The 16,343-nt window shown below is 33.1% G+C and overlaps 2 pseudogenes; both read left to right on the top strand.

The window, feature by feature from the left end:
- Positions 1 to 771: 771 nt before the first annotated feature.
- LOC100809642 (probable disease resistance protein At5g66900) lies at positions 772 to 1,790 on the top strand (annotated as a pseudogene).
- Positions 1,791 to 9,327: 7,537 nt separating this feature from the next.
- LOC100809098 (cytochrome c-type biogenesis protein CcmE homolog, mitochondrial-like) lies at positions 9,328 to 10,651 on the top strand (annotated as a pseudogene).
- The last annotated feature ends 5,692 nt before the right edge of the window (positions 10,652 to 16,343 follow it).

The following is a 16,343-nucleotide window of genomic DNA, read 5'->3' as shown; positions in this document are numbered from 1 at the left end:
TTGTGACTCTTCATGTTGAGGTTTGAAATCCAATGTTCAAAACCACTGGTAATCGATTACAAATATTGTGTAATCGACTACACTATTTTGAAAATATTTTTTCACAAGTTGTGACTCTTGGGATTTGAAATTCAACGTTCAAAAACATTGGTAATCGATTACATGTCCATGGTAATCAATTACTAATTTTTAAAACAGTTATAAAACTACTTTGGGCTTTTGGTAATCGATTACTAGAGACTAAAAACTTTGGTAACAAATTTTTCTTCGAAAAATTCTTTTTATACTTATCTTGATGCTTTTCTTGAGGTTATTGCATATCTTGAGTCTTCTCTTCAATCTTCACTTGAATCTTCTTGATTTCTTTAATCTTTTTAAAATCTTTGGCATCATCAAAATAATCTTGGAAGCTTTGCTTCTACAATTTACGGGTCATTTTGATTAATTGTTGATTAAGTGACTGAAATATATATGATTTTTCTGTAGAGAAGAAAAGTGTATGAATTTCCTTCGTTGGGAATACAAGAAATGTGAACAAAATTTTTACAATCATCTAAAATAACTAAGTTACTGGACTAGATCTACCAACATATAACAAGCATTTAGTGAAACTTGTCAATGGTTAGCGGTTCTTATCTTTGACATCACGATGTGGTAGAGGAGAAAGTGAGAGTAAGGGTTCACACATTCAACAATGATAGTGACACAAGAGCACGACAGTGGTTGCACAACACGACATCACAAAGGTGAAACCATGACAACACAAGATTGATGGGTTTCAAGGAAGCAAGGCTTGGGCAAGAGAGTGTGAGTTAGTAGTTCAGTGATGACTAAGAATGAAAACTTTTGATTTTTAGACAAACCAACCATGATGGTTTTAGAAAAATTGTTCTTAATGAACTACTCTCAATGACAATTTTCCAAAAATCATCCTTAACTCACGAAGCTTAATGATGGGTTTTTCAAAAAATCGTTGTTAAGGAGTCCTATTAATTACAAAAATGCCACCACACATTTTTTTAAGACGGTTTTGGTAAAACCGTCGTTGATCCAGTGACGTGAAAAAACTTTTTTTCTAGTAGTGAAACTAAAAGTTTTGATAGCCACAAATTACAATTTCCATCCCACTTAACTTACAAATTTTGAGCTACTTGGAACTTTTTCAAAAGAATTAGATTGGAGAGGATTTCTGTTCTTTCATTTGTCACATTGAAGAGTCTTAAAAAGTTATCCCTCTACATGTACAATTTGAATCATGCTTTCAAAATGGTATCTTCCTAATTTTAGACGCATTTCCAAATCTAGTAGATTTGAGCATTGACTATTGCAAAGATATGGTGTTGTTTCCTAGTGAGGTGTGTGATATTACAATGCTAAAGAAGCTAAGTGTTACTAATTGCCACAAGCTCTTGGCAATACCCCAAGAAATTGGGAAGTTGGTGAATTTGGAACTCTTAAGGCTCTGTTCTTGTATCAATTTGGAGGGGTTACTAGATTCTATTGGAATGCTTTCAAATATAAGGCATCTTGACATCTCAAACTGTATAAGCCTTCTTATTTTAATAGAGGGCTTTGGTAATTTGTGTAATATAAGAAATCTCTACGTGAAAAGTTGTGCAAGGTGTGAATTGCTATCCTTAATCATAAATCTTGTGAATTTAAAGGTGGTGATATGTGATGAAGAGATAACTGCTTCATGGGAAGGATTTGAAGCTATGCTTCCCAATCTACAGATAGAGGTGCCTCAAGTGGATGTTAACTTAATCTGGTTTTGTTCAGTTAGCTCATAAGCCTTTTTCTTTAACTTTCTATTGGATCATTGGTTGTGTCACATGTGTAATCTTTAATTTTCTACGAAATGACCATGAATGTTCAAAGTTTGAATAATAATCCTCCTTGTGTCCTTGAGACATGTTACTTCAAGTTGCTTTGCTAGTATTTACACGTTTCTTATAAATACTATATTACTTGAAAGAGGTAGGAGATTTCATGTGTTGCGTGTAACGTCATGGGTGGTCATACTTGGTTTGTGATGCCAACATAATTATTGATTTTCCTTTTCATTTGGGATTTTGTTTTGTAAAATATGATTGTTATTCTCTTTTATTTTAATCGTATCCATTGTGTAAAATAAAAGTGTGCCTAATAAAGAGTGTGTCAGATGGTGTGTTTCTAGCATCTCTCTCTCTCTCTCTCTCTCTCTCTCTCTCTCTCTCTCTCTCAAGTTCAACATGCTTTGTTCGCCACAACACACCTACACCTCGCATAGTGAAATTGTAAAGCTAAAAACCTCGGAGTTAATAGAAACTTGCCATAGAGAGTCAACCTTTGGCCCCAACGAACAAGCCTCGGAAGCATGAAGATCAACTACATTGTGTAATTCTGTTGTAGCGAATTATACTTTCGCTGCAACAAATTTCCTTTGTGAAAAAAAATAATTTAATCTCAGCTCTGTATAAAGAGCTTGTGACATTCTTGTAAAGAACTTTTGGTTCATTTGTGATTTTCTAAAATAGAATCTCTCTTTCTCTCTATTCTTCCATTGTGACTCTCTCTTGAGATTCTATTTGGATCATTCATGATCCAAATGAGATAAATTTCAAGTTGTTGAGTGAAAGAAGTAGAATTCAAGTATGCAATTCTTTGTTTTCTAATCAATTCTCATAGTTAATGTGATACTATTTCAATTATATGCTTAGATATATGTTAGGAGTAGTTAACCTAGCATTTTGGGATTTGAATTTTGTGGAAACAAATTAAATCTTAGATCTATATTGAGATTGTGCAAGGATTTAATGTTAAGAATGAATCAAGTACTTGCATTTGTAGAGATTCACTGGTCAAGCTCTGAGTTTTTAGGTTCAAATCACCTAAGGAATTAGGAATTTGGCTTTGAACTCAAGGATTAATCACTAAGGAATTAGGATTAGTCATTGTAGTTTGAATCTTGGTTGCATTGAGCTAAGAGATTTATTAGAAACGAATTTCATTTGAAGGATTCTATATGGATTTCATCTCAACAACACTTATCTTTTGTGGGATTTTGTTTTGCTCCAAAAATTTCTTTCAAAAGCCAAAAATAGTTAATTTTCTCCTTAACAAATTATTTAGTTGCTACAGCTTACAGTGAAATCTTTTCTTTTCAAAAATTAAAACTTAGACATTCGCCACAGTGAATTGACAACTCACTACAACAATGATTCTAAAAATTAATTGTTGATTTCCTTTATGTTGCCCATAGTCTCTGTGGATACGATAACTCAATACTTACTGTTTCTTTCTACAACTAAACTAGGTTCACTTGTCTATTATGTCTAAAGCACAACAAGAAATTGGCACCGCTCAACCTCAAAAGAGACTTAATCCTACTATGAAGGAAGTGGTGAGGAAAAAAAGGGTTGAAGCTTCTTGAAGCCAGTAAGGTATACCCCATACCCGATAGTTCATGGGTTAGTCCCTTGCAACTGGTATCAAAAAAGGGTTAAAGCTTCTTGAAGTCGGTAAGATATGCCCCATATCCAATAGTGCATGGGTTAGTCCCTTGCGAGTGGTATCAAAGAAATGGGGTACAAAGATTATCAATAATGAAAAGAATGAGTTGATTCCCACAATAACTATGACGGGATGAAGAATGTGCATTGATTATCGTAAGCTAATTAAAGCTACACAAAAATATCATTTTTCTCTTCCTTTCATGGATAAAATGTTGGAACGCCTTATGGGATAAGCTTATTATAGTTTCCTTGATGGTTATTCCCGATACAACCAAATAGTTGTCTACCCCAAAGACCAAGAGAAGATAGCTTTCACTTGTCCTTAGTTAGCATGACATGTTTTTATTTTTTTTTCTCATATTTGATACCAGAGGGAGAAAGTAATTTTAGGATCTCGTACATTAATTATGATCTTGATCTGTGTCAAAACACTAAAATAGTGAATTTAATTATGTCAAGAGGAACCACCTCGGTGGGAAGTTGGCAACACTAACTGATTTCAGATAAATAACACATCAGAAATTAAAATAAATAACAGATGTAAGCCAGTTTGTTCTCACTAACTCAATTATATAATCTTGATAAAAAAAAGAGAAGTATATAATTACTATTCAATAGTCAAAATTATAGAGATTCAAACCGGATTTTAGCTTTCAAAATGGTGGCAAGAGCTCCCAAAAGCAAGCAATAAACAAGATGCCTTCAACTTATGCTAGACTAATACGAGTTTGCACTCTGGATAGAGAAATTGGAGAGATCAGCAGTAATTAAGATACAAAATGAGGTGCACTAAGATACAAAATATGTGTGAACCAGTGACTGTGTAACTCAACAAAACTTATTTCAAGAAATTGTAGAGAGGGAATTAGCTGACAGAAACTGTGGAGTGTGGGGGTTGATGTTTGTGTTCCTAAAATGCTGAAAGTGCAAAAAGACCAAAACCCAATCTCTTTATGCACTTTAAGTCCTGTCCTATCTAATCCCTAATCTTTCTTCCTAAACACCAAGCTCTATTTATGCTAATAAAATATTCCTAATCGTAATTAAATAAGGAAACAAAGAATGAAATATTGAGGGAAAGAGAAGGGGGCGATAAACATTCATTTTACCCTGTTTTGTTGGAAGTGACATTCATAGGGCCATTAGGATGCGTAAAATTCCCAACAAGTAGTATGACATGCTCGGTGGAGTACTTAAGTGACTTAGTTCTCTCCCCTTAACAACTACCTTTTAAGGGACATATGGTATCAAAGCTAACTATAGAGGGGTTGACTAGAAAGGATGAATAAAATATTGTAGAGTGTCACACCCCGAGACATTGGCTCTTAGGGAACCATTTCACATATTTTGCTCTTATCTTTCATGTTTCACTTTTTGTATTATTTCAATCAAAATGTTAACGACGTTCTTTTTGGTATTCTCTTTTCAACATTCTTTTTGCGATTAACTAATTTTTTTAAAAAAATTATCAATTTTGGTGGATTTCATATCTAAATTAGGAGAGAAAATCATTAAAAGATAAGTGAGATTCATCAAAATTAATGATTTTTAACAACTTTCAGTCAATCATAGAGTATTGAAAATAGAGTGTCAAATAAAGTGTCCCTAGTCATCCAACGAATTGCTTTTAGATAACATGTCAAATTCTCAAATTTAGTATATTTTTATCTATAGACATTAAATAGGCTTTGTAAAAAAATTTACTCCAACTAAGCGTCTAACGAGGCGGACAATGGCTAAACATTAAGTCTTTCTCTACATTCCATCACCCAACTGTTTCATTCTCCTTCATCGAAATGACTCCCCATGCACATTTTCTAAGCAATATGTTTCATTATACATGGACACAACATGTAAAGTTAAGAATAAAGTGATTGTCGTACTTGATCAGTCCCTGATATACTTCTCTTTGTTAACTTTCCTTTCCTTCAACCTCTCTCCATAATGCACATTTCTAGAAAACATGATTCATTAAAGACACAACCAAGGTGACTCAACATTTTCAATATAGTGTACTAGTAACTTGAAATGCTTAAGAAATGTTGTCAACAAAAGAAATTTATTTACAAGATTTTAGCAAAAAAAAAAATTACTCTCTTATAAGCTTGTTCATTGGTTTGTACCATGGCTACCATTGAAATGGAGCAAATAAAATTTTCTTCCCCAAGGCAGGGAAGGACTTTGTGAATGTTCTATTTAGCTTCTTAACATTTCCTTTTGGAAACATTGCTATACAAATGGAAAAGCAGTCAATTGAAGTTTGATCACTGAGCTCACTTTATTGAAGTGTGGCAAATATTGACAAAGTTTGTCTGTCCAAAGAAATGCTACTGCAACTCAAGAACTCATCAAAAGCTTATATGAATAATCTGAAGGTGAACATTGATGACATTTTGCTCACAGACTATTTTGTATGTAATGACTTGCTCAAGTGTCGACACAAAAGCCAGGTCTTATGAAGAACCTCCAGAAATGGAAGATGCAGATGTGGAAATGTGTTGGCTAAACCAATTTCTCCTAAGAGTGAAAGTTGTAATGTCTATGATGGTGATGGTTTTGTTAAGAGTAATGTCAGTTTTATTATCACAGATGATTTGAATGTCGTGTCAGACTCTTTGGATACTATTTTCTATCTTCTCAACAATTATAGAATAGAAGATGTGTCTTTAATGAATAAAATGACTTTTATCTTCTCATTTACAATTCTACAAGTAGTATAGAACATTTGTAACATCATCTCCTAAATACACATAAATAATTCTAATTTCTATAAGCCACTACTCCCCTCACTCACACACACAGATCCATCACATATAGGACCAGTACATTGCATTTCATAAAAGTAAAAGATTCAAATAATGGCATATAGAAAAGGAAACAAAATACTATTACTAGGGACACATAATATATACTCTTCTATGTCATGATCTTGATGCAAAAACATTGGCATCAAGAACCATGCACCCCAAGGAAAGTGTCTTCTCTCTCTTTGCAGCTGCAAGGACTGATTTTATCCAATTTCTGGTGTAATCTTTTTGCTGCAGTTACATTTGTCTATGGGCATATGATTCCATTTCACAAAAGTATATTTATGCAGCATATACACATATTATTCCATTTTAATTATATTATAAATATTACATGTATAGTTATGAGGCTTTGCTTTTTTTTGGCATATACAATCTAAGGAACAACCAAGCAAGTTCCAGTTTGGGGAGTGTGCAGGCACAACAACTTTTCAGTTAGTTGCAAACTTTGACATTTGATATCAATTATGAGTGAGGCTATTAGTTCTAATGTTCACTAATTTTTAATTAATTCTTAATTTTCATATGGAATGTTATAATAAACAAATTATTCTTTTTTTCTAAATAAAAGAAAGCATATATAATTTGTTTGTTTTATTCAGTTGTGTTCCTAGACTAGCTTTTAGGAATCAACGACCATACCTTGAGCTCCAACAATTGGAACTTCTCAGACTAGCATCCACAAAAATGCAAACACAATTTTTTCAGGTAATTTATTCTTCTAAAGAAATAAAATTCCCTTCAAAGTTCAAATGCTATATATTTAAATATTTTTAAGGTTATGATGGTACTAAGTTTAGTTTCATTTTTATTTAATTTTAAGGAGGCAATGATTAAGGTTCGTTTGTTGTAAAAAACATCAAAATAATTTGTTTTTTTTTTCCTAATAAGCTTCATGATAAATCAGGAATCTTATATGACTGTTGTTTTCATGGGGTGTAACAAAGGGGAAATTTAGCTTGGTTTCTTAAATATGTCTGAAGTAAGCAACTACATACATTCTACCATATATTTAACATATTTAATGACAATTTCATAAACTAAAAGATGAATCAATATTGTATTTTGAATATTCATTTCCCTATTTTTTTTACCAGGTTGACATTCAAACAACACTTAGGAGTTTGTTTCCTAAAGATTTTTCACTAGAGTACCGCCCTAACAAATTGATCAAAACCCTCCAACATCATCTTCACCTTCTTTGAGATCAATCTCCACAAGAAGCCCAGAATACTCATACTTTCTAATCATTGTCTATATATCCTACCAACTAGAAATTAATCTTACTCTTTAACTAGGTTATCAAGTCAAACAAAATGGAATAAATAATCCGATCACAGTTTCACAATCCAGAGCTAGAAACTTGGTTATCAAGTCAAACAAACTCTCCCAAAAATTATGAACAATTAACTTTCCCCTCAGCTAGTATTAGTATCTTTACTTAAAAACATCAATACTATTGCTCAGCTACACCTAGCTACCAACCATTAAAGTAAAGCAAATCAAAGTTGAGTACTAACCAGGCAATAGAGGGAAGCATTGTTGCAATGGGATGAGAGAGGCCAAATGAAACGAATATGGCTATTGTAGGTCATGCCAGAGTGAAGGACACGAGAGTGAAGGGTTCGTGTGTAGAGAGTCAAAATATTATAGTATATTTGTAAAGTTAATGACAATTTTCATGAAATCGTGATTGTTAGCGTAAAATCAAATATGGTTTTGCAAAAACCGTTGTGGTAAGCTTCAAATAAAAAATGGTTTCATAAAAATTGTCATTAACACCCTCTATGAACACCATCTTTAAAAACTTGGACTTCATTTCAAAAATGCCACCAATTTTTTCTACATCAATTTTTCAAAAACTGGCATAGATATAATGATGTAAAAACATATTTGTTTAGCAGTGACGTAGTCCATTCATGCTTAGGTAGTCTATGTAATTTATTCTAACTTAATTTATGCTAGCAAACAAGATACGCTAGTAGAAAGAATGGATCTAACATCGTTATGTTAACATCGATTTTTTAGAAAACCGATGTTAACAAAAACACGGTGGCATATTCGTAAGTAATGCGAGTTTGTTAATGTCGTTTTTTGGAAAAACTGATGTTAGCATGAGTTTGTTAACATCGGTTTTTTCAAAAACCGACATTAATAAACTCATGCTGACATCGTTTTTTTTTAAACCGATGTTGTGTTAGTTAAATTAAATTTGTCTTTTCCTCTTCTCGTGCTCATTTTGAACCATCTCTTACTCTCACTCATCTTTGGCGCTCTAGTTCTCACTTGCTCACTCACCTCTCGCGCTATCCTTCTCACTCTCACTCTCATGCACTCTCTACAATGGCACGACCACACCGTTCTTGTTCTCACTCTCGTGGTCTCGTTTTTGCAATCTCTCTCGCACTGCTGTTCTCTGACTCCCGCACTCTCACTCATTCAAGAAAGGTTAGTCTTCTATAAATGCTTATTTCTGTATTTGGTTTTGATGGTGATGGTAAGCGAGAAGCTAGGGCTCGTTCTTGGTTTTGATGGTGATGGCAATGCTTGCTTCCGTTTTTATGTGTGTATTGCTTCTTATTAATGTGTGTATTACTAACATGAAAATGCTTGTTTCTGTGTATGTTTCTAACAACATGTGTTATTTTATGGATATATAAATACAGATATTGGGACATTGTGCGTATTACTAACATGAAAATGCTTGTTAATGAGACTTTGTGCTAGTGTGAGAATTATGTCACAGCCTTAGGCCCCCAAAATAGGAATGTCATTGTTGGTTTTCAAAACAGGAATATTATTCTGCCACAGACTCTGTGCTGGTGTGAAAATTCTTGGTTTTGCAAATTTATTGGTATCGTATTGTTATGTCAAATGTATCACGCATATTATATTAGTTGCATGGAATAAGCTCCTATAGAAGCATGGTGCATAGTCAGTTTATGAATGGATCACTTAGTGGATTTAGTTGGTTTGACAAAATCTACTTAATGTCATGTTTATATTGTAAATGGAGTTTAGAAATGATGGATGAAGATCAACAGAACTGGAAGGAAATAGCTAACATAATGATGAAGATTAACAAAAAAGCAGAGGAAATGTTCAACATTGTTCATGTTATGGATCAGGATGTGCCGAGTACCATGTACTCATTTATGAAAGCTGCAAGATTCACCCATCTGAACATGGAAGGGACTACGAAGTGTGAGATAGTTTATAATTATTATACGAAGACTGCAAAAATTGGAAATGAATGGAGGAATTTTGCACAATCACGAAATTTTCTTACTGGAACTCAAATTATCCCAGATGCAACTTTTTACTTTCACTACTAAAAAAACTGTATTTTATGACTGTAAAATGACAACGGTTTCCAAGAACCATCTTAGATTCGATTGCGGTGGCAATTTTGCAATATGGATAACTTTAACGATGACGGTTTTACAAAAACTGTCTGAAAAAGTTGCGTTCAAAGATTGGTTTTTTGTAAAACTGTCGTCTCTCTTTCCTCCTTTTCTATACTAAAAATTAATTCAATTTAACATTGTTGAACTTTGTCTCTTTGTTTCGTTCTGTTTACTTTCCCGAGAGAAAATTGAAATAGCCTCGGGACTCACCATTCGATTCAAATCCCATCTCCTCTGCACCGCCTCCCTATTCCCTTCCTCCCTTCATCACCACCCTCTCATCTCCTCGCCGTCGCACTTCTCCCTCCACCGCCTCCTCTCCACGACGAGCCGCACCTTGCTGCACTCGAACAAATCTGTCGACACCGGCGCACGCGTGCTAGCTCTAGACAAGGCGCCTCTAGACCTACGCGCTCAGCTTCGGCGGCCTCACCGGCTTTGTTGTCATTGTTCTCAACAAATTCCAAGACCAGGTCATGTTCTACGTCACCCCAACCGAAGCCCTAAAAAACTACGCAAACAATCCAACAAAAGTACGGTTCCGATTAGGAGATCTTGTCCTGGAAGGCAACATGGTGTATCCGGTGTCGTTACCAGAAGTGGAGTTTGTTATCACCAATCTCATCTCTGACATCATGGTATGGTACGAGGGATCGTTGCTGGATTTTTTCAAGGAATGGCACTCTGTTATGTGGAAGGGCTCGTAAAACTGTTGACGGAGGAGATCAAGAAGGAGGTGTTGGCGAAGAATGTTTCCAAGAAGGCGAGGAAGATAGAGTGCTATTTTTTGGCCACAAAGGTTCTCGCCAAGCATGATGAGAAGTATATGCCAAAGGAAGTTGTTGCTTCTATTTAGAAGAATAATAAGATTATTGAGGATGTTGCAACTACCACTGCCACCACCACCGCCATCGTGGCGATGGAGGGACCAAAGACACCATAGATCGATGGTTGTGGCCATGGTATTAATCAATTTTTGAAATTACTTTCAGATGACAGTGTTATGATTTTTTGAGGGATGTTGATTATTTAACTATATAGAATGAAATTTTTTTAAAGAAATAATTAGGATGAGCATGGGTAAAGTTAAGGGTTATAATGGAGAGACAAATTTTGATTATTTTTTTAAACAGAGGTAATAATTGTTTCAAGCTTAATGTTGAGTCTGTGTTTTGTTTAGGATTGCGAGTGAGCAAAAAATATTTGCAAAATGAATACCAAAGCCTCAAATAAGGTATTGGGTCATGGCTCTTTTGGATTCACATTTTTTTATTATTGTTGTATATATTTGTTTCATTGTCCCAAAGGCTCTACTTAAATTTTGTTTAGATTCAAGCTACCATGTCAAGGAAAAGGAACAACAAAGAGGAGAGAGAGTCGTGTGAGGAGAAAAAAGAAATTTGTGATGAACTGAATATAGTATGGATTTTCCAAACATTATAATTTTTTTAGCTTTAAATGATGATGGTGAGAATAACGTGGAATACCCATAAATTATTTTTTGTGTTGTTTATCTGCGTCATTTGGAAAATCTGATTATGGGTTGCATTTGTGTAGTTTATCTGTCTGATTAGTCTCTACTTTATATATTTCATCATTATTATTGTTTGGATCAGATATGACATATTTACCTCACTCACATCACTTTCAGGTTTTGTACTTTTTTATTTTATTTTTTGAGAGACACTAATTATAGGAGAGGGTTTTAGATTCTGGTTTCGCTCAAATTGTAGGTATTAGTCAATCTTATCTGTGCAACAAGACTAGTAAAGGTTAGTTTGGTAGGTGAAGTCTCTAAGGGAAAATAAAGAGGGGAAATTTTTAGGTTGAGTTTTTTCTTATGACTTAATTAACATAACATGCAAGGTTAATCATTTTAGGTTTACAAAAGTTGCCTGTTTCATTGACTTCGTACTTGAAGAGTTTTCAAAGTACAGTTTTAGATTCAAACTGTTATGTCGGCTACGCTTTTTTTGAATGGAATAGTTGATATTAGTCTCTTGCAATGTAGCAAAGGACGGGGGAAGAAACAACCTCTATGGCAAGTGTTTTCTTTGAAGGAATTGCAGTCTGCGACAAATAATTTCAACTATGATAACAAGCTCGGTGAAGGGGGATTCGGTAGTGTGTATTGGGGCCAGTTCTCAGACTATACTTTGCTTTTTTATTCTTTGTTCATCTTACTAGATCAGCTTCGATTTATGAGTATTCTTGATCATTCTAGGTTTGATTACTATTGTTGTGTTCTTTGTAATAGTTAATATTGTTAATTTAACACAAGTGTGTCTCCAAATATTGTAGCTAGTTGATATCTTAGTGTCGTATTGAGATCTACTTTCTTTAACAGATTGAAACATCTAAAAAAAACTTATGGAATCTTAAATGACTCTAGTTGTGATGGCTTTATCATGTAACACTGATAAGGACCAGATTATGAGAGATTAGTGTGGAAGATTTTTTTTTTCAATCAAATTAGGTATAGAAAGGAAAAATAACCTACATTCGATATCTCCTCTAGCTTTGTTTTTTTCAATTGCAACAATCCTTCAATGCAAGTACAAAAGACTTGTAATGATTAGTGACTAGACACAAAACAACTTCATTTGTGTTGATCTGTGTACATATGCATATTGCACTGAAAAGATTGAAAGACGGGAGCAACAAAGCAGACATGGAATTTGCTGTTGAATTGAGATATTGGCTAGAGTATGACACAAGATCAACATAACACTCAGCAGAATCCCTTCATGATTGGAACCGGCGGATGAATATCGCAATTGGGTTCGCTGAGGGAATTGTGTGAGTAGAAAAAATTTCTTTTCTTATACTCTTCTGCCTCTATCATTACATTAATACTAAAATTTAATTGTAGCTTCTGCCTCTTACAGCTTGCTCTTTCTGCAGAAACCACTATTAGAACATCTTTAACAAGCCAACTCACAAGGTTAGTATCAGTTGCGCGTTTGCTATATAAAAATAAGAGTAGTCATGCTGGTCTTCCTAATTTGGTTACTTATGTGGTAAAACAATTTTTTTATGTAATTGTATTATAGAAATCCAAGAAATTAGAAGTGCGAAGGGATTCTATTTTTTTCAAGATATAAATGGGCTTCTCTTCAAGGTTAGCCATGAAATGCCTTTCAATTTAGAAATTTTTGTTATTATATTTTAAATAATCATTTATTATTTTTAACGATCATGACATTTTGTAATTATTTATGAAAGTGAAAAATACAAATAAAAAATGTTTTTTGGAACTAAAAATGTCTTCAAGTTGTCAGTGGTGAATGATGATCGATAAATAGTAGGGAATTTTCTCTTTTTTGGAATGGTTGTTTCATTGTTTTTATTATTATTACAAATTATAGTATACCAACATGATTATTGATACAAGAACCTTACAGAAACTATTATTGAGTAAAGAAAAAGAAACAAGAATATCTTAATTCAAGTATCGCTTTGATGCTTTAATCCCATTGTAATTTTAGACTTGTATGTTGAACAATGCTTATATGCAATTATGGTATATTAAGAAGTGATTGAGTAACTACATTTTTGTTTTCCATGTGGTGAAGGAGTAGGTGGTTGGGAATGTTTAGTAGCCATGATGAGTTTTTGCATTTTTGTTTCTTGTGTCATATAATCCTTGCCAATTTTTGTAATAGTCTTAAGATTTATACTTGACCAATGACCACTCAGTTATGTCATTTTGCAGCTCAATGGTGTTCTTAATCGAGTTGAGAAAGGTGAAATAGCTAAGGCCGTTATGGCTTTGAAAAATGCAGAAATTGATGAAGGTTACACAATTGATGTTGTTGCAGCTCGTCAGGTATGGACCAATTATACTTTGTGATTAGTTGATTACAAAGTTTTCCTAAATTAGGCTTTTAAAAAACATAATGTTAGGTAGGTTATAGTACCCTTTCAAACTCTTTTTTGCTTATTATTTGACAATGTTTAGTTATTCAATAATTTAGGGGAAAAAAGTCAATTTCTAGAGTAATTCTTGCATAGACATACTCCTATATATATATATATAATTAAATCAAAATTTTAAGATGTATTAAAATATCTGACTAAAAATGCTTCCATGCTTGATTAATGAAAGAAAGGTACAAGTCAGTTCACCATGCAATCTTGTCTTAACAAGTTGATAAACAATTAGGACAAATTAACTTATATTGTGCATCTTAATATTGTAACTAGATTGTCTGAATATTCTAATGCTTTATTGTTCAGTCTTCCAATAATTATTTCTAGCAGTAACACTCCAAAGCTATATACGTCCTCTTTTTCTGTTAATTACCATGTGCTAGGTACTTTGGAGCCTTATAACCCCTACAGGTCGAAAAGCAAAAGCTGAGTATACCACTGTTTCAAGATATAATACATTGTAATTACTATTTTTCTGCAAGAGTTTGGTTTGTAATAAAATGTGTTCAATGATGAACGATGGTATGTTATTAGTTGTTAAAAAAGTGCATTATTGTTAATAAATACTAACAAAGTTCCAACAATAGTTGCACTGTGAATACGAAGTGATAGAAAACTATCTTCAGATTCATGTCTTTTGGATTGGAAAAGGTACCTGCATACCAACTCAAGATACTTATGGGTCCTTAATTCAAGCCATCCATGCTATCCCAGGCAATACTATGAAAAAAAAATTGTCAATTTAGATGTTTAATTACTAAACTTTCATGATGCATAACCCCTTAACAGCTAGATATTCAAAATTTATATTTTTTGAATTTGATAGATTGTTTTATATGGTATAGATTTCATACCTATTGTTGGTAACAAACCTCCAAGTAACAAACTTATTCAGAAATATTTATGGGAGAAAAAATTAAGAAAATAAAAAATATTCCTCTTATATGTTAAAAGTAATTTATCTAACCCTATATATGGAACTTTCAATTATGTCAATAGGAAAATATAAATTACCTCATTAACTCATCAATTACTCGGTTGAAGTCAATGTGAACTTAGTTACCAAGAATTTGACTTGTACTACAATATTTTTGCTAGAAAGATCAGTCACTCTACACCTGAGTCAATTAAACACTATTAGAAAATATGCTTTCAACATCGGTTTTTTATCGATGTTGAAAGTACTGATGTTGAAAGTATTATCGTTAACATTGGTTTTTAAAAAACCGATGTTAACGTAAAATTTATAACATCGGTTATATAAATAACCGATGTTGATAATATGAATTACACCCAAAAAAATGTATTAATGTTGACAATTAACATCGGTTTTTTTGTAAAAAACCAATGTTAATGTACGTTAACATCGGTTTTCTGTAAAAAAAAAAACCGATGTTAATTAATGTGTGCATGTTGACAGTTAACATTGATTTTTCCAAAAAACCGATGGTTAACATCGGTTTTTTACAAAAAACCGATGTTAATATCCAAAATGTTAACATTAGTTTTTTTTCAAAAAAACCGATGTTACCATACGTTAACATCGGTTTCTGTAAAAAAACCGATGTTGTTTTCAGGAATTTTTTTTAATACTGCCTCTGTTTTTACAAAAAAACCAAAATTTAACCTGTAAATTTAAAATCAGACCACACAACACACAACATATATCATCTGCATTCTGCTTTCAAATAGGTTTTAGCAGAAAACTAGCTAGTAAACTATTAATTGAAAAAAAATCAATTGATAACTATGGATAACTATCAACAAAGGTTATTCAATGTTAAAATGAAACAGAAATTGTAAAAAATGTAATGCAAAGTATGATAAACTACTTAAGTAACCTAAAGTTATATAGTTCCCTAACATCCTATGTTTGATTTCTAACTTTTAGATAATACTGTGCCCATTGGATGCGAAGCGCCTTGAGTCTCTCTGCTTCCAATGGTCTAACTTCATTAAAATACAGCATGATCAAATAAAAAAAATGAATAATGTAATAACAATGATAAGAAAACCAATTTTGTTTGAAATAAATAATTATCGTTTCCCAATTATTCCTGAAAGATCCTAAGATTATCGTGGACATCCAATGCATGACGTAATAGCCGCACTCAGTGCTTTCTTTTTGTCTATTACACTAAATACATAATGAAATTTGGATATTAATTAAACGTTAACTACAATTAGTGTACACACACATAAGCAGTATATATAAGTATAATAAATTTAAATCACGTACCTTAACAACAATCCACCTAGCAGCAGCCTTGGATTTAGGTTATGGAGTATCATCAAGTCCTTTCAAAGCACTATTGAATAAGAGGAACATTAAAATATTGATATTGTTAAGTTATGCTAATGCAAATGTATTGAAAACAACACTAACCTGTTAATTATTCCCTTAAGATAGTTGTCTGGCCTGTTATGTAAAGAACAAAACCAAACAACTAGGTTTTCCTTAGGCAAAATGACGATCATTTGCCAGTGTCCGCTACAATAGAGATGAATATGGGTTACTGTAGTACTATAGATTATTTAAATTCAGTTATTGTGTTTGACTTACCCATTCAGGTAGGCTCCAAGGTAGACATCTCGTTTTGAACTCTGCATCCAACTCTTGATGTAACTTTCCGATTCAAATTGCAATTGCCCAGATCTCTGAATGGACTGTGGCTCGAGGAATCCATACATATCGGAATTCC

Source organism: Glycine max, chromosome 17 (assembly GCF_000004515.6).
Source record: "Glycine max cultivar Williams 82 chromosome 17, Glycine_max_v4.0, whole genome shotgun sequence".
NCBI classification, from domain to species: Eukaryota; Viridiplantae; Streptophyta; class Magnoliopsida; order Fabales; family Fabaceae; genus Glycine; species Glycine max.
Note: the sequence above shows the minus strand (reverse complement) of the source record. Positions and strands in the feature narration are given on the sequence as shown.